We start from the raw sequence: 20,290 nt of genomic DNA, 5'->3' as shown, positions 1-20,290 counted from the left end.
GATCGCGATGCTCGACTATTCGATCGAATGTCGAATCCCATTAAAGTCTATGGGAAAAAAATGCTTGTGACTTGGTAAACTCCAAGTGCTCGAATTTAGGTTTCCAAGTCCACAATGGTAACTCAGATAACGATGCAAAAATTGAGCGTGGTTTACGCACTGTGCCATTTCAAATTGAATAGGGGCTCTGAAAACAGTCCAAGTACGATTGACCTGAAAAAGGCATAAAGAGAAACAATTAGCAACAGGGGCGGATTAAGGGTACCATTAGAGTAAAGGGTCACATGAACAAGCTAATGATCGTTTGTGCAGCCCAGGCCACACGATTACCGAGCTGTGTAATTAGTAAACAAGAGCAGATCAACAAGATCAAAGCTCATTTACTAAGTGGCTCTAAGTTACAATGTCTTCTCCAGACAAAACCATTGAATTAATTCAGACTACAAATGGGTGGACACCAAGATTGATTTAAAAGTCAGGGAAGAGATTTATGATCAGATCCCAGACCAGACATCCTGATTTCATCAGATTATACTATAGTTACTGAAGTAGTGAACAAATACTGCAAAAGACCATAGAATAAATGCATCTTTTGTGTTAATACAGGAACCCTATTTCCTTGGATGCAGTGGCCCAGTTTTTTTTTTCCAAATATTTTTATAAGATTTTTCAAATTTTATCTATAACAATACAGTTACATATCAAAGGAAGACATAAATAGGATACAATATAGTAAGTTTGAAAACAATTTTGCTATAAAAAACAATAGAATCTAAAGAACAAAAATTAATGCTCTACAGGATCAAAAGAAATGTAGATAAAGAATCTCTATCTTTAATATAATTAAGGAACTCTGAGTACTCCTCGGGTGCCCCTTGCCTCCGCCGTCTGATACCAAACAGTATTACAAAAGTGTTTAATGACAGCTTCCATCTCCTCCTGCGACATAACCTTTATGAGAAAAAATTTCCATTTTTTAATGAAATTTTTTGTGGAAACATCTTTGTTGCGGATTGCATCTAGCATTTCCCAATGAAGAGTTTCTTTAAGCGAGGTTGTTAGCTCAGAAATAGTGGGAAGTGTGTCAGAGATCCAGTAGTTTAGTAAGCCTTTTAAGGCTAATAACAGAGTAAGATGAATACATTTTGAGGCTATAGGTTTTTCAGAGGGATCTCCATCCCCGGCCACCACAACATGAAAAATATAACTGAGTAGAGTTAGAGGTATGGATTCATTCCATGTATTCTGAATAAAGGTTTGTACTAATTGCCAGTATGTCTGAATTTGAGAAAAAGACCAAACACAGTGTAATAAATCTGCGCTAGGTTCTTTACATTTTGGACAATATGTCAAGAAATCATCTGGCATGGTGGAGTAAGAAAAGTTAAAAGCGTAAATTGCCTTATGGAGTAGCCGGAATTGGATTTCCCTCAATTTCACACTGGGAGTGGCTGCAGTATCATATCGGATGCTATTTAGCAATTTTTGTTCCAAATGATCTGTTTGTATTTCTGCAGCCCATTTCCGAAGAAAAGGGGGAGGAGATTTGTGTAAGGAATCAACACATATCCTACGGTATATTTGTGAAAGAGATAAGGTGGGAGAAGAATTGGAGCATAGAAAATCAAAATCATTAGTTTTTTCTGCCTTCGCACAAGATTTAACTCTATTAATAGCAAAAGAACACAGTTGTTCAAATAAAACCTGGTGATGGGGAGGGATATCATACATGTCTCTAAATTTTTCCCAAGATAACAACTCTCCCTTGTCTGAGTCCAGTAAGTTACTTAAGTGAGTGATTTGTTTTTGTTTCCATACCATATAGTCAGGATTGATGTTACCATGTAGAAAGAGGGGATTGTCCCATAATGGGAAAAACTTAGAAAGACTAAATGGGAGTTTATACAATTTTCTTAAAGCTTTCCATGTGGCCATGGTATCAGCGATAATAACATTGTGTTTTAAATGTGAGGGTAGTTCTGAAATAGAGAAGTAAAGAAGCGAGGCCAAAGGCCAAGGAGAAGAAAGAGCAGACTCCAAGGAATAATTAGAAAAGAAAGAAGTACCGTTAATCCAGTCTCTGATGTGTCTGAAGATGGAGGCCAAATTATAGAATCTGATATTAGGTAATTGAGCACCACCTTTATGTTTGGGGAGGCTGAGAGTATCATATGCTATTCTTGGTCGTTTTGACCTCCAAATAAATTTGGTAAAGGCTGATCTGAGTCGAAAAATATCCTTATGTTTTAGTAGTAAGGGGATCATTTGTAAGGGATACAATAATTTAGCAAATGACATCATCTTAATAAGATGAATACGGCCTAAGATTGAAAGGGGTAAATTTTTCCACCTATCAAGTTCTTGTTCTTTTTTGGAAGATTGGGATATAATTTAATGAGTAGAGAGAAGAAGGGGTATGTCCAATTTTAATTCCTAAATATAAAAGGTGTTGTTTTGCTATACCTATACCTTCAGGGTAAATATGGGGAGCCAAGTGTGGTATTAAGGGTAACAATTGGCTTTTAGTAATATTAATTTTAAAACCAGAAAATGAGCCAAAGTTTTTCAAGATTTTTAAAACACCAGGGATGTGTGATGTGGGATTTTCTAGGAATAATAAGGTGTCATCAGCGAAGCAAGCTATACGTACTTCTTCATTGCCTACTTGAATGCCTTTAAATTCAGGTGTGAGGAGAAGAAATCTAATTAAGGGCTCTAATGCTAAATCAAAAAGAAGGAGGGACATTGGGCAACCTTGTCTGGTTCCTTTAAGGATTGGGAAAGTGTCAGACAAGAATCCAGGTGTATGAATGCGAGCTATTGGGTTATTGTATATGGTAGAGATAAGATCTTTAAAAGGTCCTGTAATGCCATAACGAGAGAGGGTCATATCCATCCATTCCCAGTTAAGATTATCAAATGCCTTTTCAGCGTCTAAGGCAAGCAGTCCTGGTGAATGGTTTGGATTTTCCCTTCGTCGTACTACTTCCTGTATGGTTAGAACTGTCCTAATATGAGTTATCGCTGAGCGGCCCTTTATAAAGCCAACTTAGTGGCTACTAATCAACTTAGGGAAAAATAAAGCAAGCCGGTCAGCCATAATTTTTGTAAGAATTTTTAAATCTTGATTTATAAGAGAAATAGGCCGATATGAGGATGGAAGTTGTGGGTCTTTCCCTTGTTTATGGAGTAAACTAATATAGGCCATTTCCCCTTAAGGTAACATGCATTTATTATCTATTATATGTTGATATACTTTTTGGAGAGTTGGAACCAGATCAGTATTTAGAACTTTATAAAATTCTCCACTAAATCCATCTGGCCCTGGTGTTTTATTATTATGAAGGGAAGATATTGTTTTAGAGATATCCTCAGGAGAGATGGGGGCATTTAATGATGCCAGAGAAGATTCATCCAATTTGGGAAGATTCAGAGACTGGAGAAACTGTTGACCCGCTAAAGGATCTATAAGATCAGAAGAGTAAAGGGATCGGTAAAATTTTTGAAGAATATTAGAAATAGTTTTTGGATCAGAATGTAATAAACCATTATGATCTTTCATATTTTTGATATGGGAAATAGGGCGTTTACTCTTTGCTAAGTTAGCTAATAATTTTCCTGTTTTATTACCATATTTATAAAGACGAGAAAAATAGTGATCTTTATATAAATTATTAAGTTTTTCTTGAGCTAATTCAAATTCCTTTTTTGCTATACACCAAAGGGATTTATTTTGTTCAGAAGGTAAAGATAAGAAGGTAGTGTATGCATTACGAAGTTTAGTAGTAAGAGTATTGTAAGAGGTGGTCGCTTCTTTTTTACGTGCAGAGAGATAAGAGATTATATTGCCTCTTAGTACAGCTTTGGCAGTTTCCCAGAACAGTATAGGAGTTGTGGTATGTTGCGAATTAGTGTCGCAAAACTGTGACCACCATTTTTTAAGAAGATTTTTGAAGACTTCATCTGAAGCTAAAACTGCTGGGAATCTCCAAATAATGTCTGTTCCTTTAGGGTAAGAATCACGTAGGGTTAAAGTAATCGGAGAATGGTCAGATATAACCATATCATTTATGACAGAGTCATCTAGTAGGCTCAAGGCTCCCTGTGAGACTAACATATAGTCAAGTCTGGGCCAAGCCATCTAAAATGTGATAAAAAAGAAAATTCTCTTTCTTCAGGATGAAGATGACGCCAGGAATCCACTAGATGAGTACTAGATAACAGATTTGTTAAAAATAATTCAGGAGGAGGAGAATTCCTTGTCAGAGGAGTGGAATGTTTCCTATCTTCATGCGGGTGTAAAACTGTATTGAGGTCACCGCCTACTATTATTTTGGATTCACCATCTTGAAGAAGGAACGATTCTAAGTGTTGGAAAAATGGAGCTTGTCTGTTATTAGGGCCATAAACATTATATAAGCTTATATGTCCAGATGGAGTATCCAAAACCATGTGGTGAAATCTCCCTTCTGAGTCTGAGGTTTGAGAAACAATAGAGTGGACAAAATTTCTATGAATAAGAGTTACCACACCACGCTTCCTACGTTGAGCAGGAGATCCAAAGACCTCACCTACCCAAAACCTTTTCATTCTAACATAATCTGATTCAGACAAATGAGATTCCTGTAATAACGCCACATCCGCTCCCAGTCTTCTAAGGTGTTTAAAGATGAGCGCTCTTTTGGAAGGAGAGCGCAAACCTTTTACATTCCAAGAAACGATTTTCATAAAAGCCAGGAGCGGATGAAGTGATAAGAGGCAGGCACCCCAAGAGCACACAGCAGTAGTAGGGATAAGAAAAATATAGATGAGAGATTCATGTTAAAATTACACCTGAGAGCATAAAAACTGAAAAAAACCTTACATAATATATACAGAGAGCAGTATAGCAATAATATTGCAATATATCTAAATCTTACAACTAAATAAGCGAAAGAAAGTTGGTATAAGACTTCACTTTTTTCACACAGAAACATACGGAGTATTCGCTGACTCCGAGCGGGCATATAGCCTGGTGAGAAAATAGAAAGATACAAGAAAAAGAAGAAATAGAAAACAAATAGAAACATGGCGAGAAAACGTAACTCGCTAATATCAATAATACTACATAGCAATATCTCTTCCTATACATTTTCCTATTCAAGCAGGATTTGTACAAGTAAACAAATGCCATGACTAATTTGGTAAAGGAAAACTCTTTCTTTAAGGTGAAACCTTAGGAAGTCATAGTAGAATAGGAGGAGCATAAGTAAAGGGAGAAAATGATGGAATATAAAGGAATAGGAGATATAAATAAATATCTGAAGTAAGATGATGACTCTTGTTAGACATGTTAGTCAGTATAGTTCATCACTCCATATCTGCTGAAGGAGATGTAGGACTATCAAGACGTCGTCTCTTGTTCTTATCCCCAGGAGGAGTAGCAGAAGTCGGGTCTCTCAAATTCTCTAGGAGAGACGAAGCTTCTTCAGGGGTCTGGTATACACTGGTAGATCCATCTGATTTGAAGACTTTTAGAATAGCAGCGAAGAGCAGTGCAAATCTTATTTGCTGATGTACTAGAGCCGTACATATTGGTGCAAATGCTTTTCGTTTTTGGACTACTGTAGCAGAATAGTCATTGAATATCAGAATTTTGTGACCTCTTATAAGAACTTCAGTTTTCATTTTCCTAAACGCCTGTAACGCTTTATCTGCATAATTAAGATATTTGACTATCACTTGTCTCGGTTTGTTAGTAGTAGCCTTTTTGGAAGGGGTTAAAGTGTTTGCTGGAGGGCCTATACGATGTGCCCTTTCTACTTGACAAGAGCCTTGTAAACCTAGGGTCTGTGGTAATTCTGAGGTACAGATGATGGATAATTGTGACAATGCTATGCTTTCAGGCAGACCTATTATGCGAAGGTTACTCCGTCTTGATCTATTTTCTAGATCATCTGTCTTGTCCCTTAATGTTGCTGTAAGTTTCATAGTTGTTTGTAGCTTAGATTTAGTCGTGGCTAGTTCATCCTCCACTAACCCTAGGCGCTCTTCTAATTCATGTATTTGGGAGGTATGATGAGAAATGTCTCCCTGTATAGCAGATAGTGAGGTCATTATAGTGGCTTCCAAGGAAGCAGTAATGTCTGGTATTATTATTTTGGCCACTTCCATGGCTAGTGATTTACAGGAAATAGACAGTCCAGGAATAAAAGATTCAGTGTTGGGGTCATTTGTGACCATTTCAGAAGAAGCAGGAGGTGAATGATTTATATTTGTGTCTCCTGTGGTGATCTGCTGCGCTGCTGTGTGAGGAGACACAGCCATCTTGGATTTTGTTTTCTCCCTCTGTGGGAGAGGTATAGAGGAAGAGGGGGCTCTGTGTTGCTTCCCAGCGCGCTGCTGTTGTTTCTCCATGTCCCTAACGGGTAGAGGAGTATGTCAGGTGTTCTGGTATTTACCGTGGTAACGGGTAACAACTGGGAGCCGAGTCTATAGCGAGTTACTGTGGGAGCTCCTTTACAGTGCTGCCATCCTGTGCGCGCTGGAACTGGAAGTCCATTGGCCCAGTTTTAACTCAGCAATATCACCTCATGGGGATGCACAGCACAGGGCTGCCATTAACACATATTGTTCCTTGGCTGCATGTACTGTAACAACTTTTGCCGTTTCCAGTTTGGTAAACAAAGAGGGTAAAGCAACCATGGTAAGTGCCAACATTTGCTTGTTTGTCGTAAATATATTGTTAGTAAATATTTTTTCCTTCCATATCGTGTTTTAAAATTGGTTCTATAAAAATAGTATTTTATCAATGGAAAACATGTCAGAACAGGCATGAATGGATGGATGAATCAGGTACTTGCTCATCTCTAATTATGTTGACATGCCACCAACCCAATCTCTGATTTACCTTGTCTCAGGTTCATTTACATTACATTTACATGATTCTGGGACAACACAAATGTTCTTCTTTTAATAAAACAAGGTCATATGAAACTGGAGCAAATTAGATATCAGTATTATTCTAATTCCCAACCTACAGGGGCATACACAAAATATTGTAGCATCACACTTTGGGTGGTTCTTCTTGTCTTTACACACCCAGATAATGTAACTCCTACAGGTGTCACACCAAGTGATTTTTTTGCTGCAATCTCTACTGCAGCCACTTGGTGTCTCACCCCCCCTGGGCACAGCTGCAGTATATGGTAAGGTTAAGCTATGTTGTTGTGTATTGTATCTAACGGTCTTTACACTCTATACACTTCTTCTCTCTATCCTCCACACTCCCTTTCACACAACCCTATATAAGTTAGGGGGGTTTCCTGTTCTAATTAGTTTTTCCTAGACAGTGTATGAGAGACAGACCACAGACTAGAGTTCCTGCTGCAGTAACTAAGCAGGACTGGCTTAGGACAAAGCCTCGATGGTGACTACAACTTTCTATTAAGAGACTGGTGCCAGCAGATATGCTCTGCTAGAACCTAACTAAGGGGTAACCAGTATTACAGGAGTAACCTCTTGCCATACCGTGGATCTTCACCTCAGGACAGTCACCCCCTAGAGAGAAAAAGCAGTGGGACTAATCCACAATAGAGCACAGATGCAAGTAAGCCTCTCTCTACCAATGTTCAACTACGTAGGAAAATGTCTACTAGTTAGCTTCACCCAGAGATAGAGTCCTGGTTCTTGTACTACCTCGCAAGGTGGTGACCGATACTGAGAGGCAGAAAGCGGTCAGATAAAGACTTATCTAAACGTGAATATGAGGAGCTCTTCAAGACACACACTTTACACACATGCCAGCAGAGTGCAGGACTACTTAGGCAAGTGCTCCTATCTGGTCCATATATACTGTTACAGCTTTATTTCTACTATATCTTACGTCAAGTTGCCTACTAAGATTGCTGCTGTTTATTCCACTAAGTACCAAAGCACTGTTGTATTTTTGACCAGCCTATTAAGGAGTCTGGTACCCCAAAAGTAAGGGACAGACTGGTGGGTCCAGCGCCAGGATCTCACACTGTCTAGTGCAGTGATGGCGAAGCTTGACACTCCAGCTGTTGCAAAACTACAATTCCCATCATACCTGGGTAGCCAAAGCCATATCTTTGGTTGTTCAGGCAAGATGGGAATTGTAGTTTTGCCACAGCTGGAGTGTCAAGGTTAGCCATTACTGGTCTAGTGTCTGTGTTGTCACAAATTGCACCTGTAATGTACTAACTTTTAAGCCTTTCATTATTAATGATACATTTGGAAAAGTGGTACAAATGTTTCATAAATAAGGTATTTAGACTGAAAAACAAATTTTTCAATATATTTACACCAGTGATAAATCCACCCCTTAGAGCACTTCTTTCCTTCACACAGCAAATGATAAAACTTAGGCTACCTGCACCCTCCTCTAGGGGGAGCCAAGTGTATTTGTAAGTATACAGCTCCTATTGACATGTCAGGTGTGCCAAATGTTACTGCTAAAAATAATGTGGCATGATTCTGATGTGGCATGTGCAATATCTCTTGTATCTCTTTATTACTTTATAGCAAACGCCAGACTGATTTATAAAGTTTTTTTTTCTCCTAGGTACACATCCAGAATTCAACCGTGGCTGGAGGGATAGCAGTTGGAACAGCAGCACAAATGTTTCTGACACCTTATGGAGCTCTGATAGTTGGATTCATCGCTGGAATAGTTTCCGTTCTTGGATTTATCTACCTTATGCTGCGTTTACACGTAACGATTATCGTGCGAATTTGCGCAATAACGGTCGAATTGGAACGATAATCGTACGTGTAAACGCAGCGAACGATCGAACGACGCACGATAAATCTTACATCGTGATCTTTCAGCAGGTCAGCAAATCGTCGTTCATCGTACGCAAACAATTCGCAAATCGTTCTGTGTGAACAGTCGTTCGCCGATTTAACCAATGTGTGAGATAGGCTTAAACGATCGCAAAACGATCGCAGTGCGAATTTTCGTACGATATATCGTACCGTCTAAACGCTGATCGTTATAAAAAAAAAATCGTAAATCCGACATCGCTAATCGTACGATCGGGCCAATAATCATTACGTGTAAACGCAGCATTACGGTAAGTTATATGGTTTGTTAATTTTATTTATATATGAGGACACATATGGCAGCACAATAAATGTCTATGGGCCCAGGGAGTTATTTAAAAATTGCCAACAAAATATTACTAGAGCTAAACAATGTAGTCTTAAAGAACCAGTATTCTAACGCCCGTTCTAAAGATCGGGTGTTAGAATAACAATGTATGAACACAGTAAAGAACGGACGCTGAGGCCATTGCAATCAGTGTCCGTTCTTTACTAAAATAAAATGATGTGTGAACCTAGCCTAAGGGCTCTTTCACACTATAGGTGATTAGTAGATGAGGTGAGATAGGTGAGTAGTAGATGAGATGACAGGAGAGCACATCATGCTCTCCTGTCATCTCTGCGGCCGGGTGGGGGGGATCCGTGCCGAGCAGCGGTGGGGGCTCCGGCTAGGGGATCCGTGCCGCGATCCTCATCCGGATCGCGGCACGGATTCCCCCATCCGGCCACAGAGATGACAGGAGAGCATGATGTGCTCTCCTGTCATCTCATCTACTACTCACCTATTCCCCGCACTGACCGCCTATAGGCGCTCCCTGGAAGTGGCCAGGACTACGCTGCCAGGAGAAGGTAGCGTAGTCCCGGACACTTCTGTTGTAGATGAAGCCGGCCAGTGCAGGGAGAAGGTGAGTTGTAGATGAGATGACAGGAGAGCACATCATGCTCTCCTGTCATCTCTGCGGCCGGGGGGGAGGGGGATCTGTGCCGCGATCCGCACTACGACATGTCCTATTTTTTCGCGGTGCGGATCGCGGCACGGATCATGTAAATGATCACTTTAATGGGCCCTAAAGTTGTCCATGGTTGCGGATCCGCGACCACGGACAATTTCCCGGGACGTGTGAATGATGTCTTAGTAAAGCTGACAGGTCCTCATTAAAGACAATGGACTTTAAATTATTGTTATTGAATTGAATCTACTACGAGATTGTTTACTGTTAAACAATGCACACCATTTGGCTTCTGACGATTGCAGATAACAATGCATAGCAAGCTCCTTAACAATGTCAAGTATAAGCAAGATGCCATACGGCTTCTAATCCAGCAATTCATTCAATTAAATACAGTAACTTGTAATAATATGTTTGGTGTTAAAAAGTTTGCAACATGTTAACGTTTTTCATACCATACCTTTCAGCCTTTTTTAAACACTAAGCTTCATATGTATGACACCTGTGGAATCCACAATCTTCATGGGATGCCTGGAATAATTGGAGGGATTGTAGGAGCAATAACAGCAGCTTGTGCTACCGGTGGTGTTTACACAGATGAAGGGTGAGATATGGTTCAAGAAAGAAGTAAACATGATCTCTTTAAGGGTTCTTTCACATGCTGCGGCCATGCAGAAGATTTGTTGTGCATTTGATGCGGATTTTGAATTTCCTGTTGAGGTAAATGGCAAAATCTGGAACAAATCTGCAGCAAGTCTACAATAACTAGTACCTTCAATGTGTGAACATACTTGAAGTCTGGATTCACACAGTGAATCTATTGTTTTTAAGCTCAAAGAACGTACAAAAAAAGTCAGCAGTTTTTCCTGTTTTCCTGCATTTTTTATGGCATTTTTGCATTTTAGTGTAAATTACTATAGCCCTTTTTCTGTCAGGTTTTTCTGGCATTTTCTCATTTTAGTGTAAATTACTATAAGCATTTTTTTCTCTGGCATTTTATTCCCTCCACTTTTTTTCAGTACAAGTATTGTGATTCTTTATCATGTAATCCAGCTAAATTGCAGCTGACAGATTCCCCTAAAACTGCATTACTTAAAATAATGTTGAGGTCTCATACAGTTTATTAGCGTGTTCCTCTTCAGTCTGTCTCTGTTTATCCTACAGAATCAGGCCATGTTCACTCGACGTATAAGAACGGCCGCTGTTTTACATGTACAACTGGCCAATACAGCATTATCGGCTGGATGAACATTATTTTAAAATCATTGAAATCCGCCCGCTATATGGGTGTGCCTGTAAATCAATTAAGCATTGATTTCCAGGCACACTACGGCCGACATGACAGCCACACAGTGTGTGAACTGTCAGTTTTTTGCGGTCGCTGTTTCGCTACAAGGGCCGCAATACACTGTGTTAACAACGGTCACTGTTTCCTTGATTGTAATGCTGCTCATTAATTTATGACAAGAACGACTGTTGTTTTATTTACTAACAACCGCCATTCTTGTTTTAAAAAATACGTAGTGTGAACATAGCCTCAATTAAAGTGAATACATATAAATAGTGCAAGGACTTCTACAACGCAATATCGGCGGTTTGAGGGCGGCTACATGCCGGTACACATTTGCTTTAAGTTACTGTAAAAATAAAAAGTTTTTTCATTAATAAAAAATCCAAGTTTAAATTACCCATTGTTTTCCCATTTTAAAAATAAAAATAAATAATAAAATAACAAAAATAAACATATTTGCTATCTTTGCATGCGGAATCGCCCAAACTATTAAAAGAAAATTAGCCCTGTTCTAAAGGGGATAATCTGGTATCTTCTGCCTTGTAATGGAATTGCACCATCTAGTGTCCAAAAGTGAGAATCACAATTCAAATGCAAAAAACACTTAAATCCCTTCTTGAAAATAAGATCAATTCCACAAGAGAATACTAAAGAATAACTCTTACTGAAAAGCACTAGTGATGTGCCAACCATCTGTCATGTTAGCTGAGGGATTTGTTAAGCATATGTATCTTAAGCATAGGATCTGATCCTGTACTGTGAGGTCAGAAATGTTTATTTCTAAGTCATCTGATCCTTGGCTGCAATACACCCATGCAAATCCATTCCAAGTAATGGCTTTAATACTGCACAGAATAGCCGTGTTAGTAAATGAGAACAAATTGTGGTAATTGATATATAAGGAAATTGGCAATGCCAGAATACTGTAAGGCTGGCTTCACACTACCTCTTTTTTTTTTTTTTTTGCAAAAAAACACCAGCGGCCAGATGTTAGCTGGAAGTCAATAGAAGTTTATGATTTGCTGTGCACAAATAGCGTTTTTATGTTTGTTTTTTGGCATTTGTCTCTCCTCCTTGGTGTTTTGGTGCTCTGTGGCAGTTTTTGCAAAACACAGCATGTTGAGGGTTTGGTGTTTTATTTTTGGCAAACTGTGGCATTTTTCTCCCATAGACTTCAATGGAAGTCTTCTGCTCCACAAAAAAATGCCATAGCCTATGCATATGGTGCTTTTTAGTGGCACTTTTCAGGGAGAAAAATGCCACTGCCTGGTTCCCAGGAGGTTAACTTAACTCCCTGTGGGCCAGACTGTGGTCCAGGGGGTGACAATCTGGTCCCCAGTGGGTGTGGGGTGTGTGTATGTACTTACCCTCCAGTCTTCTCCCTGTCTTCACTCAGTGGCTGAGCAGGGACACTGCCTCAGCTGCTGACTGGCTAAAATAACACTTGTGGCTTGTCCTTTCAGCCAATCAGTGGCTGAAGCAATGTCCCGTCTGCAGCTGCAGACTCACTGTTTTCAGATTTGCAAAGCCAGAACCTGGCACACTTGTAGCTCAGTGTGTCAGGTTCTGGTGAAGAAAGAAGATGACTGCGGTGAGTAGAAAGACTCCCCCCCCCTCCTTCTCCCCCCAGCACTGTACCCATCCTTACAAGGAAGGGGGCACTTAACCCCATTCCTGGCTGCGCGACAAGGCACATGGAAAACTCTGTGTGTCGTGTCTGCCACCCGCTCCAGCAAGGAAGGGGACACTTTACCCCTTCCTTACTCGAGTGGGTGCATTCAGGTCGGGTCGGGTAAAAACCTGAAAAACACCCAAAAAAACACATTCACACATAAAGTCAAAAACACCACTAAAAAAGCAACCCTATGAAAAAAAGCCATGCACTGCATTGGTGTTTTTTGATGTAAATTATTCTTCCTCACATGTATATAACTATATAAATGCAGATTAAAGTCTGCTGAAATTTTACATGGATGACATGAAGTGACAGTAGTGGGTCTATGTGCAAGAACAATATGCAAATTCTGGACACCATGCTGAAGTCCAGCACACTCAATTAAAGTCAATGTTGATGTCCAGGTCGCAATGGCCCAGCCAGCACAGCTTACCCTGTTGTTCTGTTCCATGGACACCATCACTTACTCCTATGCAGTTCCTACACACAGTGTATGCTATAACTCTTGAGCACAGTATACCATGTTGATAAAGGTCGTAAACGACCGAAACGTCCACAATAGTGATATGGTACACCAAAACTTATGTTAAATCCTCTCTACCTGTGTTGGAAACAAAATTTTAAGCACATAAAATAAAAACATAAAGATTAAAGGCAATTTGACAAATGGTGTGCAGTTGATATTTCTGTATTCATGTTGTATTGTTCCAGTGACAGAGCAGAACAATGGGACAAACAAAGCAGCTGTGCCCTTATTAATGTACTTTTCACAGTGATATATATATAATACGTATGTGGGCACAATGTAATGACAACATTTTTTTCTTTAGATTGAAAATTCTGTTCGAATTTGAAGGGGACTATGCAAGCAGAACTCTTAGCATACAAGGAGGATATCAAGCTGCGGGTATCTGTGTGTCTCTGGCGTTTGCCTTTTGTGGAGGCACTGCAGTAGGTAAGAAAGAGCTCACTCTCCATTGACCATACATATATAACATTCTCATATCATTTAGATAAAAACTCTTAGGGGGACATGTCCCCGCATCTCCAACACTTCGCTGATTTATGTACAGGCGCACTGCCTTTACATAAATCCCATGCGCACCAGTGTGTGCCCGAGGAAACCTACACCAGCTCAGAGTTGGTATAGGTTTCCTTATCATTTTTCGACGTGAAAAATAATAAATTAAGCGGACCTAGATTCCGCCCCCCCAGCTCGAGCACACTTGAGTTCGTCTGAGCCCGAAAGCTCTGCATTTGATTACCGTTGTCAGAGGAAGCTGAATTAGTACTTAGCCGCACACTCCATACCAATAACCTTAGCGATTGGACGGGGTCAAAACTTTTCACATGTCCTAAGAACACTCAGCTACCTGTCTTCTATTAAAACCACTTCAAACAAATGTGCCATAGACTATTATTACATATAAAGTGTGGGAAAGTGCACAAGATTTTGCCCAGTGCATGTCCTCTTCCTTGTAGGTACATAACAAACAGACATTACAATTACATAATTTCTGTAGCCAATTGACACAAGTGTTCAAGGAATTTAGTTGATCATTGTTACATTCCTTCTTTCATTTAGGACTCGTCTTGAAATTGCCAATCTGGGGGGATCCGGCAGATGAGGAGTGCTTTAGTGATTCTCCATATTGGAAGGTAAGGTTACTGTTATTTTAATGTGGCATAACTACTGTAAAAAGAAGTCTTATTAAAGTATTCTTATTGGTTGCACAAGTTTTAAAATCCTGCATTGTGCATCTGTCCAATTTCTTTATTCTGTTAGCTTAATATTGCCTTTTAAAGGGTATTCCCATCTCATGTTGTTATCTCTTATCAGCTAGATAGAGGACCACAAGCTGATCAGTGCAGGTCCGATCCATGCACAGCCAAACACTCAATATATTCTGTAAGGCAGTGCTTCTCAATTCCAGTCCTCGGGCCTCACCAACAGGTCATGTTTTGAGGATATCCCATTCAAAGATCACCTGTGATAATACCTGATGCACTGAGGATAATTATATCACCTGTGAAATACTAAGGAAATCCTCAAAACATGAACTGTTGGTGAGGCCTGAGGACTGGAATTGAGAAGCACTGCTCTAAGGGTTGCTGAACTTGCTGAGGGTCCCATAGAAAATTAACGGAGACACTGTTTGTTTTGGGGACCATCAATAATCAGCTAGTTATCCCCTATCCTAATGGTGCGTTTACACGAAACGATAATTGGCCCGTTCGTACGATTAACGATGTTGGAGTAACGATTTTTTTTCATAACGATCAGCGTTTATACGGTACGATATATCGTACGGAAAATTCGTTTTGCGAACGCTTAAACCTATCTCACACATTGGTTAAATCGGCGAACGACTGTTCACACGGAACGATTTGCGAATTTTTTATGAACGACGATTTGATAACATGTTGAAAGATCAAAATGAGCGATGTATCGTTCGTCGTTTGATCGTTCGCTGCGTTTACACGTACGATTATCGTTCGAATTCTATCGTTATCGCGCAAATTCGCACGATAATCGTTACGTGTAAACGCACCTTAAGAGATAACTTCATAAGATTTCAATAAATTTTTTATATATTTAGTAAGTGGTTGCCTAAATTGTTAAAACTTAAACTGTATACTGATTCTTAACAACGGGGTCCCACAATCAAATAATTGTTTACATCATACATTTTTATCTGAACTAATTTGAAAAATGCTTCTGTGTATATGTATGTTAAATAGAGATGAGCGAATATCGAGCATGCTGGAGTTCGTCTGAGCTCGAGCGTTCGGCATTTGATTAGCGGGGGCTGCTGAAGTTGGATAAAGCCCTAAGGTTGGCTGGAAAACATGGATACAGCCAATGACTATATCCATGTTTTTCAGATAGCCTTTGGGCTTTATCTAACTTCAGCAGCCACCGCTAATCAAATGCCGAACGCTCGAGCTCAGACGAACTCCAGCATGCTCGATATTCGCTCATCTCTAATGTTAAAGTGTATCTGTCATTAAAGGGGTAGTGCGGCGCTAAACAATTATTCACTAAATAACACACATTACAAAGTTATACAACTTTGTAATGTATGTTATGTTAGTAAATGGCCCCCCTCCCTGTGTCCCCCCACCCCCGGAAGTGTAGTGCTCTATACTCACCCGATGCGTGTCGACCCTGGCCGGACCACTTCGACCGTCCCTCGTGCCGGCCCCCCTCTGCGGCGTCATCAGCTGCTCAGCCGCGAATTGGCTGAGCATAACTGTGCTCAGGCAATCTTGGGGACATTATTGTCCCCAAGATGGCGGCCGGAGTTGACACGCATTGGGTGAGTATAGAGCACTACACTTTCGGGGGTGGGGGGACACGGGGGAAGGGGATCATTCACTAACATAACATACATTACAAAGTTGTATAACTGTGTAATGTGTGTTATTTAGTGAATAATTGTTCACGCGCCGCACTACCCCTTTAAGAAAAACTTTTGACATGTCAAAAGAAGGTGGGGGTCACATATATCACAGCAATATGCTCTAACACTAAATTAACATTTATTCATAAGACAACATATTTTACATTGTTGTGTCATTGGCTTCATAAACTGCACATAATCTGTACATAATAAAGTGCAGCATCAAATGTTGTTGGCCTATTCTTGTCAGAGCTCCTAAATTAGGCATTCGTTTCTTTTTTATTGTTCTATTTCTATAGCTTCCTTCAGACGACAGTGAAGATGTGGAGGCTCCCAAACATTATGCGACTCATGTACCTGAAATGAGGCAAATCGATAAAACCTCATAGATTTGTTAATGGAGTATCATGTCATGGAATATTTAAACCTTATCTCTTGTTTGTACATCATGTTTTTTACTGCATTTTCGTTTAGATTTTATTAGAGTATCAATTTATTGTTTTGTTTCAGAATTGATTCAAATGGAGGGATCTGTGTCATCTACCTATAGAACAATAGGAGAAAAATGTGTGTTGGTAGGGGTGGGAGTGGGGGGTGAGGAAGGTCTGGTTTTTGGTGGCAGTCTGTTTTTTAGAAGAAAAGTAAAGCATGCAATGTGATGGGATCTTTTCTACAGAGGAATATAATAACATTTTGTGTTCAGGTTTGCTGTCATTTATCTTGTAAATATAATGAAAGTTTAAAGGTCATGTTACCAACTTAAATTATATTAATAGGCTGGTGTCATGTTAAATTATATTATTAGGCTGGTGTCAAGCGGTGTCTCCATGCATCTGTAGAGTTTTTTCCTGAAGCACTACAGTAGAAGGGCCTGTATTCAGTGCTGCCACCTACTCAGGAATGTATGTGCAATATTCTTTCAGGTTGCAATGCATGTCTAGTCAATGTAAAGTCTAGACAAGTCTAATGTCTAGAATACAGGGCAACTGTTACTGCTTTTTTACTTCAATTTCAACCTGGCACAAAGCAGCCACCATCTCACAGCTCTCTCACAACTGGGTTTGGCATGCAGTGATGGTTTTGTTTATTCTAAATGTATCTCACGTGAGCATGAATAATGTATTTGATATTACTTCACTGTGTCATTTGTTCTATAGTCACATCCTAATTAAAGCGAATGTATAACCTAGTCTGTGCTGGCGCCGAAATCCCTGTGGCACAGTCCATTTTTTCAAATCTATCTCCTGTGCAGGGTGCACGCTATGTTAATGACCCTGTCCCAGACATAGAACACCAGGTCAGACAAGTATCCCTCATCTGGGACATTTTATGGCATATCCGGAGGAGCAGCCAGGTGTACCAGAAAGCCAAAACTAGCTTTAGCTGTCCAGGAATCATGGGAATTGTAGTTTTGCAACTATTTGACACCCCTGCTTTAACCCCTTCCTGCATGAGGGCGTAACTGTACGTCCTCATGTGGGTGGGGGAGTTCAGGGGTGTCTAGTGAGGGGGATCGTCCCTCCGTGACATTGTCGCAGAGGAGCGATCCCCGCATCTCATATTGGCTGGAGTCTGCGCCGTAATTGCGCTGATACCGGCTCGGCATTCTGTTGTTTTCGGCTGCAGCAGCCGAAAGCAATAGAGTGCCTATCTCATGGTTCTATGCAATATATCTATACTGCATAGCTCTCTATGAGAGATCAGAGCAGCCATACTAGAAGTCCCCCAGGTGGGGCTTCTAGTATGCGTGTAAAAAAGTAAATAAATGTTTTTTTATTAATAAATAACCCCCTCCCCTAATAAAAGTTTGAATCACCCCCCTTTCCCCATTTTATAAATAATAAATAAACAAATGTGTTTGGTATCGCCGCGTGCGTAATCGTCCGAACTATTAAACTATCAAATTCCCTATCTCTCACGGTAAACAGAGTAAGCGTAAAAAAATTCCAAAGGGCAAAATTGCGCATTTTTGGTAGCATCAAATCCAAAAAAATTGTATTAAAAAGCTATCAAAAAGTCGCATATGCGCAATCAAGGTACCGATAGAAAGTACACAGCCCCATAGACCAAAGGATAAAAGCGCTATAAGCATGGGAATGGAGCGATTTTAAAGGAACATTAATTTATTAAAAAGGTTTTAATTTTTTAAAAGCCATCAAATAAAATAAAAGTTATACATGTTACATATCGCTGTAATCGTAACAGCTTGAGGAACATGAATAATAAGTCAGTTTTACCCTAGGGCAAATGGCGTAAATACAAATTCTCCCCAAATTTAAAAAATGTGTTTTTTTCCTATTTCATCAGACATTTAATTTTTTTCTGGTTTTGCAGCGCACTTTATGCAAACGTTAAGCCTGAAATTTCAAAGTACAATTAGTGGCGCAAAAAATAAGGGCTCATGTGTGGCTGTAGGTGAAAAAATGCGAACGCTATGGCCTTTTAAACATGAGGAGCGCAAAAAAATTCCGGTCCTAAAGGGGTTAAGGGATAAGGAATGTAGAGAAAACAATATGTAAGAAAATGGAGGATGGAAGGATACACAAGCTGTGTTGTAATAGAAGGTGGAATACATCAGCACTACTCACATGGTGGGATGTATCCGAATATAAACAAAATCTCATCTCACTAATTATATCTCTATTATATCACTTACTATACATTATATCTTGTGATGAGCGAGCATGCTCGTCCGAGCTTGGTACTCATTCGAGTATTAGGGTACTCGATGGCAGGGCCGTCTTAACAGCATTATGGGCCCCTGGGCAGAGGTGCGTATTGACCCCCCAACCGCCGCCATCAAATCCCCCACATCATTACATATAGTGCCCCCCATAGTAGCCAATCCCCCCATATAGTGCCCCCCATAGTAGCCAGTGCCCCCCAAAACAACAAACCAGTTACTCACCTGTCCGGCGGCCCCAGCAGCTGATGTCTCCCGTCAGTGCGCTCCCGTCATCCTCCGGCACAGGCAGCGGGGTACAGAGAGACTGCCTGTGCTGGAAGTGTCCGGCTGCACGACACATCCGGGACACAGGCAGCGTCTCTGTACCCCACTGCCTGTGCCGGAAGATGACGGGAGCGCACTGACGGGAGACATCAGCTGCTGGGGCCCCTTCTATCGCCACTTAGCTGAGTCGATCAGAAGCCCAGGAAAGTGCTGCTCATTGCACTTTTCTGGGCTTCTGATCGGCACAGCTGAGCGGCGATAGAAGGGGTGGGCTGGGCGGGCGGAGGGGGTCGCTCAGGGCCGCTCACTATGCATATGCATAGTGGGCGGGACGGCTTCCTTGCGGTGCTCGGCACTGCTTGGGAGCCGTCTTCGCTTTATAGGACACACTTTGTTTTATAAGTGGGTCTTATAAAGCGAAAAATACAGGTCACAGAGGTCAGGGCCCCCCTAGGGCGCAAGGGCCCCCGGGCAGCCACCTACCCTGCGCAATGGGTAAGACGGCCCTGCTCGATGGTACTCATTAATCGGACGAGCATCTCGCGATACTCAAGAGAAGGGCTTCATCCTTTTCCTGTAAGTTTGGGCGCAATTTCTCAGCCAATATACATGCAGGAGACTCTTTGGTACATCCTACGATCACGTGGGACCCATACATGTCGATAGCAGCGATTGGTTGGCCAGATCAGATGACCCTGCCATATAATAATCTGGGCTGGCGGCGCTCGGCTCACAAGCACGCTGGAAGAAAATAGGGACAGAACTGCTGCTTGTCAGGGAGAGCGTTAGGGAGGGAATTAGCATTTCAGTAGGCAGTGTGACTTGCAGTGCAGCTACCACGATTTTAGCAGCACGCTGTGGTGATCGGCTGCTGGCAGAAAGGGGACATTAGGTGCTGCATACAGACCCCAAAGAAGTCCTCAGTATTATTATATTTTTTGTGTCTGGTGCTGCTGCTGTTGTACATTGTATTGCTGTGATTTGTAGTACAGCTGCATAGAACCTCACTGCTCATTGTCCTCTGTAACAGGTGGCATACACCATATACCACCACTTACCAGTATATTTTCTTATTTCTTCATTTCTTAGTGCAGCCACATCCAAGCTCACTGCTAATTGTCCTGTGTAAGAGGTGGCATACACCGTATAGCAACACTTACACACATACTATATATGTCAACCTCCAAAAACCAGTGT

The 20,290-nt window shown here is 40.8% G+C and overlaps 1 pseudogene; it reads left to right on the top strand.

Moving 5' to 3' along the window:
- The window catches only part of LOC138783719 (ammonium transporter Rh type C-like), a 31,154-nt pseudogene extending 14,622 nt beyond the window's left edge, over positions 1-16,532 (top strand).
- The last annotated feature ends 3,758 nt before the right edge of the window (positions 16,533-20,290 follow it).

This window comes from Dendropsophus ebraccatus, chromosome 1 (assembly GCF_027789765.1).
Source record: "Dendropsophus ebraccatus isolate aDenEbr1 chromosome 1, aDenEbr1.pat, whole genome shotgun sequence".
NCBI classification, from domain to species: domain Eukaryota; kingdom Metazoa; phylum Chordata; class Amphibia; order Anura; family Hylidae; genus Dendropsophus; species Dendropsophus ebraccatus.
This window is presented reverse-complemented; position numbering and strand designations above follow the sequence as displayed.